This window comes from Cheilinus undulatus, linkage group 4, assembly GCF_018320785.1.
Source record: "Cheilinus undulatus linkage group 4, ASM1832078v1, whole genome shotgun sequence".
Lineage (NCBI taxonomy): Eukaryota > Metazoa > Chordata > Actinopteri > Labriformes > Labridae > Cheilinus > Cheilinus undulatus.
In genome coordinates this window covers 37,102,953-37,117,704 of record NC_054868.1, presented here as the reverse complement: position 1 = coordinate 37,117,704, position 14,752 = coordinate 37,102,953, and positions in this window count along the sequence as shown.

The following is a 14,752-nucleotide window of genomic DNA, read 5'->3' as shown; positions in this document are numbered from 1 at the left end:
TCATGTTTTAACTTTTGATGTCTGAACTGTTACCTTAACCCTTACCCTTAACCTGAAGTTTGATCTGATTTTATTTTGAACGTTTTAGCATGTATTTCTGTTCTGACAGAGGCAATGTCTTACATGAAAGGTCTACGACAGGGTTGCCAGGTCTGGGTAACAAATCTAGCCCAACAGGGAAGAAAACTAGCCCAAAACCAAGCCCAACGCTGAATTCAAAGGAAGCCAGTAAAACCATTGCCATACCACATGTATTGCTTGTGTGTGTGCAGGTGTGCTGCTTTTGTGTGTGGTGTGTATGTCTCTATGTGCCAGTGTGGCACAGAGGATCTTTGGTTGTGTGCCGTTTTCTATGTTTTCCTGCTTCTCTGCTGGTTGATTTAATTGTATTTGAGGGTAAATTAAGTAGTTTATTCCACTTTGGATATTTAACACACATACATAAGACATCAAAAATGGGTCCACAAAACCCGCGGCAGTACGTAAAAAGGAGACCAATTCCATGGGAAAACCGTGGACCTGTCAACGAGATGGGCCATCAGAGATGTACAGTCTGCAGCCCCACCCCACTCCTTTTGCTGTCGAAATGAGGTCAGGACTGGCTATGTGATGCCACAGGCAAACTGTCTTTTAAAAGGTAGGAGAGCAAGCGGTCTTTGTTGCCTTGTTGATGTTGCATATCATTCAGGTGTTCTCAAGTCTATGACTTCATGACACAACTTTACAAGTCCAGTTTGAAGCCAGCATTGATACACATAAGGTGATCAGACACAGGTGGGGTGCATAATTACAGAGTAAAAAAAACACAAAACTAGAGAGAAAAAGACATCACATGTGAAGTGAGAACTTTCAAAATAAAACAGGAAACACTGAAATCCAAAGTTACTGTTTATATCCCTTTATCAAAGCAAATCTAAGGATGTTTCAGAGCATATTTGTTTAAATTTGACATCTAAAGCTCATTTTTACTTTAGTGAATCAGTTAAAAAAAAAAAAAACTCCCCACATGGTTCATTCAGATGTGATGTATGTTCTGGTCAAAGATTTCTGTTTGATTTAACAGCATTATGAGAAGTTTTGTCCTGTAACGATGCCCTTTTTATTACTTTTAGACTTTGAGCTGTGCCTTTAATGTCAAAATCTTGCGCGTCCTCTGTTATGTATTTGTATAATTTATTTAAACAATGAATCAAGGCTGCTGCTCTGTGGGGTAAAAAAAAACCTCAAGTTGAATTGCAAAAAATTATCTAAAACCTTCAAATCTTTAGAGTGTGAACTGAGGATCCATGGTCACCCCTGCTGGGATCTCATGTTCCTTTAACTTATGTAATTTAATTTGATCTTGTATCGCAGTGTTGCAGCACTTGTTATGCTTTTTCAGAAAATAAAACACTTTTACACTCAGTCAACTTCATTATTTATGCATCTGAGGCATTGAGGGAATAAATATGCCTTTTGAACATGCATTACAGAGGCATGGCCTGACAAGTAGCAGTTTTATTTTTCCTTTAACACACCCTATATAGAGCGCAATAAAACTCCCCCTCAAGACATTTAAATTGCTAATCACCACATAGCTTTAATATCATAGAGACAATAAATAATTTAGACAAATGTCCAGTCGGCATAATTCATTAACTTGAGCTCAAATCCTGCTTTATTTCCAATCTGTCCAACCTTGAAACACTTTAATCCGGCGATGTTAAATGAGATAAAATCATAATTATGGCAGCGGTGCCTGTTATTTAAACCAGATCAAGGACAAGAAAGACTGCAGGGATGTAGCATGGATAGCCATGCAGGAGGAGGAGGAGAAAGAGGAGAGTAAATGGGACAAATCCTCCCAGACCTGTCATGCTTTGTGGTCTAATGTATTTTAAACCCAAAGACCATTAATGTCTTTATAAAGTCAAAACGAACCTTTTAATGTCAAGATGAGATGAAAGCCTGACGTATTAATACGTGCTATTAATTTTTAACAGCTAAAGCAACATAAAGAGCTTTTTGGGGGCCTTTTGTGTTTTACAGTAACATCAACATTCATGCAATTTGTTTGATAGCACCCCTGGAGCTGAACGCAACCCAACGCAACACTGTTTACCATTTGTGCATTGCTATCTGGCACTGTCCAAGCGTTGGAGCATTTTACGTCACTCTTGCATCAGTGAATAAAGAAGTTATGTTTGTCTTTTCTCCTGTGCATGTGTCTTAAGCTACAAGTGTAAGCAAGAAGTAGGTGATGTTAAATAATGCATGTCAGAAAGTCTGAGTGGTCAGAGGTGAAGGAGTCACTCACAGGGTGAAAAGTCTGATCTGATAGTGTGATGACTTTGGCTGGGCGTGGGTGCCATTAGGAGGTGTATGTGTTGGTAGATGGTGGCCAGAAAAGCTACCAGTCTGTATACACTGTTAATGCCGCAGCCACAACCTTCAGTGCCCTGCCCGTGCAAAGCCACCTTACCCCGTCTTCAGAAGTACAGGAAAACCACAGCAGGAATAACAAGTCAGAGATGTTGGATGAAATCAAGTCTCTATCCACAAAAGTCAAGAATCAACATGAAGAATGTCAATGTTTGTGCAGAGAGAGAGAGAAAGAGAGAAAGTGGGGGAAAAAAAGACATCTTAAAATATACATTTATTCAGAGCCTGTGCAAGATCAAACAGCAAAATTGATCTGCTCTTCCTTCAACCCTTGCTCCGCTCCCTCCTCTCAATTCCCCTTCTCACCAAGTATTGACTTTCCACGCAGGCCATTGCCATGACGACTCCAGCCTGGCCTGCTGTCACCTCTCCTCGGGGCAGAACCCTGACTATTATGGGATAGGGTTCATTTGACTGCCCTGGGCAAAGATGCGTTTGGATGAGTGCACAAAGCCCCATTCAGAAACACACTCTGTTTTTTCACACACATAATCATAAACTCTTCAGCTGGGTCCTCTGGTCGTACAGTAGAGAGCCACTGTCTCCCGGAGGGCCCATTCAGTCTACAAACTACTAAAACTGAGAATGTGAGCCAAAACTAATGCTGCAATTCTCCAGGATCCTCTCATATTAATCCATCAGGAAATCAGATTACTAACTGTGACCCATCAAATTTAATTAATCTGTCTGCTCCTTTAAAATGCTTCTTTGCTGACTCTTCTTACAGGGAAGAAATGTTGGGATGCTCCCAAGATTTTACAGGAAATCAGCAGGGATTATTTAAAGAAAGAAGGCAGCATAAAACTTGCAGGGCATGCTATAATAATGATGATAACTAAGTTCATATAGCACATTTAAAATGTGAGTTTACAAGGGCTTTGACAGACAAGCATTCACACAGACAAAGCAAAGACTAAAGAACTCACACAGTCACTGACACAAAGACACAATATAGACTGGATTCACAGGTAGACTCAGTCTGGGTATTAAACCTCCTGAGGCCCTGCATGTACAAATGAGGACATCACATAGAAATTATTTTTGATGTTAGAATTTTTTTTTTCTTTTTAAAACTTATTTTTGGGTCTTTTCATGCCTTTATTAGATAAAGGAGGACAGTGGATAGACTCGTAAACAGGGATGAGAGTGGGGAGAGTGGCCACAGGCCGGATTTGAGCCCGGCCGCCCACGCGCACCAATGTTAGAATTTTTTCGAGAATTTTCCTGAATGTCCATTAAAGTTTAATTTATTTGCTTGTTATCCAGTTTTGAAATTTTCAGGAATATTTTGGGAAACTTTGGGGATATATTTGAATATTTTGAAGAGTTTCATTGAAAGTTTTGGAGGAAATTTGCTTTGACGTTTTTTGGCCATTTTTATTGAAATTTGTTTGTCTGTTTGGAGGGATTTGTTGTAAAATTTTGAAGGCATTTTTATGGAATTCAAGAAATGCATCTGTAATCTTTTGGAATTTGATTTAATTTAGGAGGAATTAGCTTTGAAGGTTTCTCGTATTGTCATGGGTGTGGCAGTAGCTCAGTCTGGAAGGACTTGGGCTGGGAATTGGAGGGTCACAAATTCAAGTCCTGGTCAGACCATATCTGGACTTTGGCCTGGTAGCTGGAGAGTTGCCAGGTCACTTCCTGAGCACTGCCAAAGTGTCCCTGAGCAAGGCACTGAAGCCCCAAAAGCTCACAGCTGCCCTCCAACGAGAGCAGCAAGGCCATCACTCTGACAACTCTCCATTAGTGCATGGTCACAGTGATCCTGTCTGTGCATGTGTATTTGCATGTAATTCAGCCTATGCTGCTTAGCATGTATTGCAAATTGAGTGTAAATTGTAAATTTCCCTTCAGGGATTAATAAAGTATGACTTAACTGAAATTTGGACACTTTTTGTAAATTTTGGGGCAATTTGATTGGATGGGATGGTCCTTTGAAATTTTCAAGTTTTTTTATTGAAATTCAGGGGTATTTGTTTGAATGTTTGAGGAAATTTTCTTACCATTTTCATTAAATTTTGGGGAAAGTACTTATAAATTTTGTGGGATTTTCTGGGAATACTGTCATGGAATGATTAAGCTTTGTGATACAGTTTCACTGACACATTTGGGAAATACTTGAAGAATTTTTTGGGTTCTTTTTATGGTATAGTTTAAAAATATGTTTATATATTTATACTGGTAATTTATTTGAAATTTGTGTGGATTTTGGAAATCAAAATTCCCCAAATCTCAGAACTTTTAGTGTAAATTTAGCTGATGTTTGCTCTTAAAAAGTCCTTGTTGGGCAGTGATGTAGCTCAGTTGATGTAGCTCACCTTAAAGCAGAGGCTATAGTCCTCAGCGCACTGGTTGCAGGATTGAGTGCATGTTTGGTGCATGTCTTCCCTCACTTTCTCTCCCATATTTCCTGTCTCTCCTCAGCTGTCCTATCAAAAAAGGCAAAACACCAACAAATACTCTTAACAAAAAGTAGTTTTGGTCCATCATTAAAATGACCCCCCCATCCCTCTATCAATGACTGACTGAAGACAAACAACAACTGACCAAGTGGCCGTCACACAGCCTGAACATATGCTCTAAAATCTATCCAGTGCCATGTTTCCTGCAGAAACCGGACCTTCAGGAGAGTTGTAGACTTCATTTTTGGTCAAAACTACCTTCTGTTCAAACACAAGACTGAGCATCTGACCTACCAGGTCCCATTAACCCCAGATAAGTGAAAGAAACTAAAAATGCACTTCAATCAAAAGCTCAGGTCTTAGCAGGTTGTACTCCTGAGACCCTGCACGCACAAAGGACGACATTGCATTTTGGATATTCTACAACAGAGTAATACATTTTGAATTATTTTAGGTGATTGTCCAGAATATCCATTGAAGTTTCAGGAATTTTCTGGAAATTTTAAGGATTTTTTTTTGTATTTTCTGGGGAGTTTGCTGATATTTTTCAAGTATTTTCAAGGAGATTAGGGGATATATGTGTAAAAATATTGGAGAGTTTTTATTGGAGGTTTTGCGAAAAGATTTGCCTGGAAATTTAACGTCATTTTCATATGAATTTGGGAAATTAGTTTGAATATTTGGAGAAACCTGCTTTCAAATTTTTGGGTATTTTCATGGGAGTTAGGGAAAACATATTAGTTTTTTTTTTTTTATTAATAATTAGTTGGTCTTTGATCAAGATAATTTGGGGGCAGGGGGGGCATGAAACTTAGGAAATTTGATTGGAATATTTGGGGGAATTTGCAAGGTATTTTATGAAAATTTAGGAAATTTATTTTGATAGTGTTTAGCAACTTGGGTGGGAAATTTGAGGGGCTGGTGTCTTAAATTTTAACAAAATTCATATAGATCCTTTTTTCATGATTGGGGCATTTTTTCCACTTTTCATGGAATTTTGAGAATATTTGAAGGAATTGACCTGGAATTTTGGGGAAAACTTTCATTTGAATGTTTAGGCTTATAATCAAGTTTCACAGCTCACATCTCAGGAGTTAAATGCAATGTAAAGCAACATGAACAAAACTGTGCTTTATGTGAACCTCGTTCATAGGATACATACGTCTGAAAGGGAGAAAAATATGTGTCAAAAGACAAAATCCACCCACTTCAGAATACGCTGTATGAAAGTCATCTGAGGAGACTGTAACATCATTGGAAGTTCATTCATTTATCAGGTCGCTTCTTAGTCTTCAGACTGAAGTCCTTAATACAATCCATTTGACACCATATAAGTGAAGAAGTGCTGTTGTGGCTGGTCGGATGCTGGTTTGGTCCAGTGGTGCAGACATGAAGCAGCAGCTCTTGTGGAGGCAGATCTCAAATTGGTCAGAGAAGAGGATCAATAACAGCAGAACAGATAGAGAGAATGATGGACATTCCCAGGCATCTCACTGAAGTAAATTACATTAGAAACCCAGACACTGATTCATGATGAGGAAAGTAGCAGGAGAACTAGAACAGTTAGAGTTTTTGTAGGATAACTTGGCTCTTAAATTTAAGGAAACTTTCAGGTCCAGAAACATCACTTTAGTATTTTTGCATGAAGTCTGAGTGAATTTTCAGGGGAAGTTGGTTAATATTAAACTTTGTACTGGTGTCGTGAGTCTTGGAAATCCAAAGCAACCAAGGTCAATCATTTTTTTACGTTAATCGAAGTGTTTAGATTTTAAATGACAATGTTGTTATACAGTGCTTCCCAAAGTGTGGGCCAGGGCCCCCTGGTGGGCCCCACGAAGTAATTTACATTAACCAAAAAAACCTCAAAAACCTCAATAGAACTTGTGTAAGAAAAAAAACCCTTTAAACCCTGTTTTGAATTATAAATTCTTGATTATGTTATAATTTTGAGACTCAGCAGTAACAAAACACAGCCAGAAGTTTTAACTCATGTCACCTTTTCATCATTTATTTTGTTGGATATATGGGAGCGGTGTAACAGTTGAGGTGGTGTTGGATTAAATGGTGACACTCCATTAAACATTGTACCATGCTGTTCAGTTGCTAAAGAACTTCTAAGTGTCTCTGGTGACATTTAAGCTATTAGGGATGAGTTTGCTGGACCACAAAGCTGACTTTACAAAAGCTCCAATCCACATCTTTGTTCAGAGAGAAAAAAGGTCTTGACCAATCAGAATCATTTGAGGACAAGGAGGCAGTAGCTAGGCAGTGTTTGGTTGTACTGTGAGCTGTTAGCAATGGCTGCCTCCAGTGTAGTGGTTAGCTCGGATGTAGCTGTAATATACTGTAGCAGTGTTTTTATCTGAACTGGAAGCTTTTCATGATGGAAATATGTCTTCTCTCTTCTGATGACCTGTTTTGGCATGAGGTTGTGAAGGTTGTGGGTGAGGTTGTGTTGAACTGCAGGTGCATACAATGGCTACTGCCACAATAGCGATTAGCTTGGATGTAGCTGTAGCTGAAAAGTGACAGTTTAATCAGATTTCTACCACATTTCTTGATTGAAAACCGAAGCCAAAAGCCACACTAAACGCTTCTCTTAGCAGTGAAGATGTTTTTGCATGTCTCCTGATAGGCTTCAGCATGAATTTTAGCCAATGACATGTTTTGCCATACACTATGGCAGCGCTAGTCTGTATAGCTCAGGTTGGCATTGGAGCTGCAAATGTCCTCTACCTCATTTTGTCTTGTCACTTTGACTCGCCGGTCATAATCATTTTATGAGATTTTTTTTTAAAAGTCCTGCCCTTTCCAAATGCATTGTACGGAAAGTTTCATGAATGTGAAATATATCCATGCATTGGATATATGAAACAGTCTGTCTGGTGTGTCATGTTACCACAATGTAACTTTAAAGAGATTAACAATAGAAAATAAAATTTAAGTGAATTTAGATGCCTTATCTAAACAAAATAAATCTCATTTGATCATTAATGTTCCTTTTTGAAAACACAAACATTTTCTGAGCAATGTTATTGGCTCTGACAGCCAAGCATTTGTATTGAAATTATCAGTTTTATGATGTAAAAATCTTATTTCAAATACTTGAGTCTTGTGTAATGGTCGTAAGAGGGGGCTTGGTGGGCCCCTGAGGATTTTCTGTAGACATTTCCATGGCAACTGTTGACCCTTCCAATCAGAGACATGGTAGTGACACTCAAGGATTGTGGGCACTGTAGTATATTTGGCTGAGATTGAGAATAAACTATTTTTTCTTTTAAAAAAGGTTGACGTACTACTAGAGGAGCTTATACCGTCACATTACACTTAAGTAGCTTGTGGTAAGCCTAACTTGGATATTTCTGACAATATGGCTGATAATCAAATCTGCTTTGTAGAAATGAATGGGAGTTTACTTCCAGAACAAAGTAGTTGAGTTCTATTCCAAGCACTTGAAAACAGAGGGTAGAGGTCATTATAAACAGCTGAAAATAGGTCTGGGCATTTGCCTCACCTCCCATTCCAGTGGCAGCTCTACAGTTCTCTGTCTCAACATGGTCTTGTTTGCTTTTGTAGGCCACCAAGAGGCCTGCACTTCATAATCAGTGTGTAAAACACACTATTAATGAAAATGAGAATGCAGGCACCTGAAATGTGTGCTGTACATTGGCTAAGTGAACTCAGTAAATGTGAAAAAGTGAGTAAGTTCTTGTCAAAGTGGTTCATGTAATGTAGGCCAAGTAAAAAGTGTCCTTAGCTGAGAGAGTCTCTGCTCCAATTCCTTGACCTAAAGCTCCTCCTGTGGCCGGAGCTCATCAGTGCTGGATTTCTTTTTTAAAGGCCGTCTGTGGTGATCATGATCCCTGCTTCCCCATACTTCGTCATGATAGGTCTCTGCCCCGGGCCCCTCGTATGATGTGACAGTGCAGGAGCAGGTGACCAGTGGGTGGCACCCGTTAGGGCCAGCCTGGAGGTCAGTCGGTCACTGTCCCTACGAGGCAGCCCTGCCGCGGGTCACCTGCTGCCCGCTTCCCCCTCGTTATTTATCTCTCCCTGACAGCCCATTCCTCTTCCTGTCAAAGCCCCTCCTCTTTCATCTCCCCATTTTCTCCTCTCCTCTACTGAGTTTGGCACCGCTCCCCCCATCCTTTCGCCAATGCCGGCTACCCAGGCCAAGGCATGCTGAGTCGACCCCTTTGCTTCAACCCACGTCCGGGTCGAGTGACATCCAGCTTCTGGGGGCTCCCTAACGATGAGGGCCACGGAAAAAAGTCCACAGTGTGCGAGTTGCTCCGGCCGGTCCACCAGAGGGGTAATTACTTCCCCAAGTTGGGCTTGGACTTGGACTTCTTGCCCCCTAAAGTCTCTGTGGACTGACCGGGACGCAGCACCTCCTTTCATTAGAGGTAGAGCCTCGAAAACAGACGGAGTGAAGGCCCTCCTTTGGCCGGTGATAAATTGGTTTCCCTTGCAGACAAGGGGGGTGGAGGATGACACTCAGAGGACATGAAGGGGATGAGGAAGTCACAAATACAGGAGAGGAGATAAAAATATCTAAGCTGAAGGTAAAACATGAGCCGTGCAGTTTGGCCTCTGTTCCAGGTGTATTAGCTTGGGGAGCGCACATCAAGGACAGAGCCCAAAGTGGTGGGCATTAACATCAATGTAGCACATGGTTATCACTGGAAAATAATTGCTATCATCTTAGCTTAGACATAATTATCCCAAAGCCAGGTCCAGGGTTTCTGTACCTTCCTCTACCTCCCAGTGATCAGAGCCAGTATAAAGTGACACGGCCAGGAGAAAAAGGAGCGATGTGAACATGTAATTAGCAAGTGGTTTCATGTAAGTGCCCTTTGATTTATAATTCAGCACAGAGAGAACCCCCTGCTACCCAAGGCTAGTGCTCCTCTGAATTAGCCCTGCGACTGGGAGAGGCTGCTGCAGGAGAGGGGAGGGGGGGCGCTTACTAATTTGTGCACTGTTTGAGGTGGGTTTAAAAAGGGGAAGGAGACGTGAGGTCCATACCTGTACCTTGTAAGCGTCTGATCACAGAATAAGGCATTAAGGATGAACTGTTATGTAGGAACCTCTCTCTCTGATAAGATGAAATGATGGCTAAAGTTGTAAATGACTTTGCAGCTGAACTTTAGAGAGAAAAGTTTGATATGATGAAAGCTGCTGGTTTTTAACAAGACTCAGCAATAAAGTGCATGGTGGCATTAGATCTATTTGCAAATGGCAACCCATAAAGAGCCCAAACTGCGTATGAAGTTATTTTCTATGGGAATTGAGCAACATTATTTCCACTCTTGCTGAATCTTTGATGCAGGAAGCTTTTCTGTCAGCAGTGGCCTCATTTTTCCTCCGCTCAGCTCGGTACATACTGGATTCTCTTTGGTCCCCCATGGGTCCAATGATCCCCTGATCATCCTATATTCTGACGCCCTTATAAAGCTAATGTGCTGATTTTACGTTTTCAACCTGCCATGATCCCGCACAATCCCCTCTGTTCCCCCCCGGTTCCACTTTCGCACTCAAGTGAGGATCCGCTGCCGCTTTGATCACAGTCCCTCTGTTAAAGGTTTAAAACGTCTCAATTCCTGACGATTGTTGGGGCCTCTGCGGTTTACTTTAAGCGTTTCCCCATGCCCCCCTGTCCAAATTCACCACTCCTAAATGAGGTACCCTCTCTCCCAGCTTCCCATCCCAGCGCTGCTTTCAAGTTCCCCCGATTGGGTGCCGCAGCTGTAAGCCCTAGATTTTGTCTCCTCCATCTTTGTCAAGCCCATTTGCCAAATACAAAAAAGACCCAATAAGCTAGGTCTTCATTGCTGCTCTCCAAAGTAATCCCCAGATCTCCCACTCTCTCAAAAATCAATGCAAAGGTTGAGATGAGGTGAAACTCCCTTCTTAACTCATCTCGCTGGGACGTGATAAAGTCTTAGGAGCACTTTTTTTATAATCAGTGTGGCTCCATGATGAAACTAATTGTCCTATTTCGTGCAGCTGCACAGCTTTTCAAGATGTCCTTTTACAACACTTAGAAAACTGTAGGAGTGAGGGAGATGTAAGAGCTAGGATGATAGTAACAATTAAGGAAATGTAAGAAGTGTTTTACACAAAGGCACAAGGAAAAAACTAAAAGAAAGTCAGAACAACTATTTTAAGTCTTACAAAACAGAAAATAACTCTTGGAGTCCTCACCTGTGAAATATGAGCTCAGTATCCACTCACCTGAAGGAAATTTCAGGTCACTTTGGCTTTTAGATTTTCGATTTTCCTCACAGGATGCTCATTTATTCTGGCTCTGTGCCATCTCACACAGGGCAGCGATCATACAGTTGGCTTGTGTGAGCTTACGAACTGGAACTGGTTCCCACAATTTATATGGATGGTTTGGTGAAAACCTTCTGAAGTGGAGCACACAACTCCTGTTAAACTATAACTTTAACTTAATGGGGGTGCACTGAAATATTATGTTGACTGGCTAAATGCTCTGTTATGTTCAAAAGACTGGGGCCGTGTCAAAAGCTGCTTACTTCAACATGATTTATACTACATATGACACCAGAAAGCATAGATATTTCTATTTAACATTAATTTACATGTAAGTTATGTTTCAATTCAAATGTAGACAATGAAAAAATAAACCATTTTTGGAGTAAAATTACATAACCAAATCCCACAGGTGTTTGAATTCTGCCTATGGAGCACACATTTAACTTTTCACAAATTTAGCAAATTTTCACAAGTTTAGCATTAGTGACAAGAGTGTGGTGTGCCATGTGATCAGGTGATCTAAGATTCCTTTGTTCATCTTCCTTATGGATTATTGTTGCTTTTGATGGTCTGATGAGTGAAAAGAGAACTTCCTGAAAATGAGTTTGACTGCCTGTCTTAGTCATGTGGTCTTAAATGTAACCATTCTCTGTTCGTTTCAGTGATGAGGTAAAATCAAGAAGGTTTGGAAACAAAACAGGTATTTCCTGTACAAGATTGTTACAGGTGTTTCTAATGAATCCCACTAATGAATAGCCTTGCAAAGCAGATGTATACACCTGTTTCCATGTTTCTCACAGGCGAATCCATCTTGCAAAGCTCTCGTTTGAACCATTTGGGCCCGGTTAGAAAGCGACAGGACCAATTGGTGACAAGGGGCAGTACTTTCAGGCGCAGCGGAGTCGTGACGTAAGCAAGCAACAAGAGGCTAGTGCAATTATGGCGGAAGAGCTTAGTGTGGGTGCTGCTAAAGCACCAGTTAACAGAATTTGACTACATTTCTTCATCCAAAGAAGAACAAAGAACAGCAGTGAGTTGTTTTCTTTTCAAAAATGACAAAAGTCATGTATTGACACATCTACAGTCGCCATGGTTTGCGTTATTCCTCGGTAGCTGCGCATGCACACCTTGGTCGCGGCCATGTCACGTGTTTTGTTGCACTGATTGGCCCGTAAAGATGTGACAAACAGAACGTTCATCCAATCACCCTCAGAGTTTTTTTTTTCAAAGCCTCTGCCCTTTCCCAAACGCTTAGTATTGAAGGTTTTCCAGATGGATGTGTTTCACACATCCATCTGGCGTGTCAGGTTAACTTATGGGAGGGAATCATAAATTCTGTCGTTTAAGTATTGTGTTAGACTGCATTGAAGCATGAGTCATTTTTGTAGGCTGTTTAACTGAAACTACATGTATTTCAAAGAAAAAAATTAAGTTAAACAAAGATTAGTTATGTTGAATCTAATTGTAAATGTAAGTAAATTTCACTTTGAATTTTTTGTTCTGGAACTAAAACAGAGTAGTAGTTTTACACAGATTAATCCACAAAAAATTGATGCAAAAAGTGGCCTAGGTTTCTCTTAGTAGATCGGGCTGAATATTTTATCAGTGTATGCAATACAATCTGAATTCATAGTATGCATTTTGTGCATGTATGCCAGCCAACATAACCAGTGTGACTGTTTTGCTTCAATTGCATGGATAAATTTCACATTCATCTAGAAAATCTCTCATAGAAAGTGTTTGAGAAGGGCAGGACTTCTCAAAAAATTCTCTGAGGTGATTGGGCAAACGGTCTGTCTGTCACATTCATGACAGCCCAATCAGAGCGACAAGACTAATGAGGTTGTACGTATGTTCTTCTCTGGTAGTAACTTGAGCTAACAGGCTAATGCTTTCATACTTTCTGGCCTGCTGAGCCTCCCAGTGAATAAAATTCATGCAGAAGATGGTCAGAAGATTTGTATAAACATCTTCTCTGCCAAGAGAAGCTTTCACTGTCTCTTCTCTCTTGTTTGAATTAAGAAATGTGATCCAGTAACTATTAAACTCTATGCTAAAGCTACATCCGAGCTAATAGCTACCACAGCAGCAGCCATTATACACCAGCAAACCCAACCGGTAACTCTCATAAACTTATGCTGAAGCAGGTCAGCAGAAAGAGCAAAAACATACTTTTTGTCATGAAAAGCTTTCAGTGCTTTCAGTTTTTGCCTTTGTTTTAATAAAGAAATGTGGTCCAGTTCTGACAAAATGGCTGCTGAAGCTACATCTGAGCTCATCACTCTACCAGTAGCCATCGTATGAGTCAGTAAGACTCTCACCACCCCTTTCCCCCTAACGATCACAAACTCATGCATAAGCAGGTCGGAAGAAGAACGGAAATATCTTTTCCATCATGGAAAGCATTTAGTGTCATTTTTTGGTCTTTATTTTATACAAAAAAAGGGTGCAGTTCTTATAAAATTGGTGCTATACTATAGTTACATCTGAGCTAATCGCTGCAGCGGCAGCCATTGCTATCAGCTTTGAGTATGACTAAAGCTATTGTCTCGTTCTGACAGTATGAAGTCTGGTAAATCCATCTGCTTTGCAAGGCTAAAGCCAACAAGCAGCATGAAAATAAATGCTACTGTAATGTAATGTTTTAAATGTTGTTATAATAACACTAAAACAACCATGGACTGTTGTAATGATAACTGTCCCATTTATTTATTTAACCTTTATTTAACCAGGATTTATTCCCACTAAGATACAAAAATCTCTTACAAGGGAGTCCTGGCCAAGACAGCAGCACAATAAGTTTCACATGCATTAGTCAGGTTACAACAATCAGCAGCTTTCAGCAGAAAAAGATGTGCACACACTGGTCAAATGTTCACAGACCACTTTTTTGTAACCAATCACAGAGAGATGGCACAAAAACAATTTAAAAGTTCAGGAGTGTTTCTATTAAAACAATCTAAAATTCACGACAAAAGGCTTTAACCTGAGTCAGTGTAGGTGCAGAGTAGAGTGATATTTCTCTGTTAGCATGTTTGGCCAGTGACTTGATCCACCATGGTGAGAGAGACGATTAAAAATGCTTAACCAGGGCTTTAAGCATTAGCATTTGGGGTTTAAGGTCAGTAAAATGATTTGATAAAACCCGAGATATATCTGCTAGTCTCTTGTGTCTAAACCACACCTATGAGTGAGGTCTGGTTGAAAACGGGGGCTAATGCTGGGACAGCAGTAAATCTGCCAGCCAGCTTTGGCTAATGTCAGCCTGACAGAGGCTCCAAACCAGTGGGGTGGGATGTTCCGCTACAACCCTCTGCCCTATGGTCTACCATCATAATTAATATGTTGTTGTATCAAAGTTGAAGCATTTGCCTCCGAAATGTCCCGAGCCCAGCCCCCTTATTAAAGACCTGACCTCCAAGCAGCTGAAGGTTGCTCTGCAAACTTGGCACACCCCCGAGTGAAAACATCTGCTTTCCTCACAGGCAGGACCGCCGCGGACCCCACGTCTCAGCTGGTTCCCCCAGCTCGGAGAGAGAGCCCTTCCCCTGTCCTCGCTCACTGACCCCCACATTTATAACCCCCCCCCCCAGCCCTACTCCCACCTCCACAGAGACACTCCTCAAGCCTTGGGCTCAGGCCTG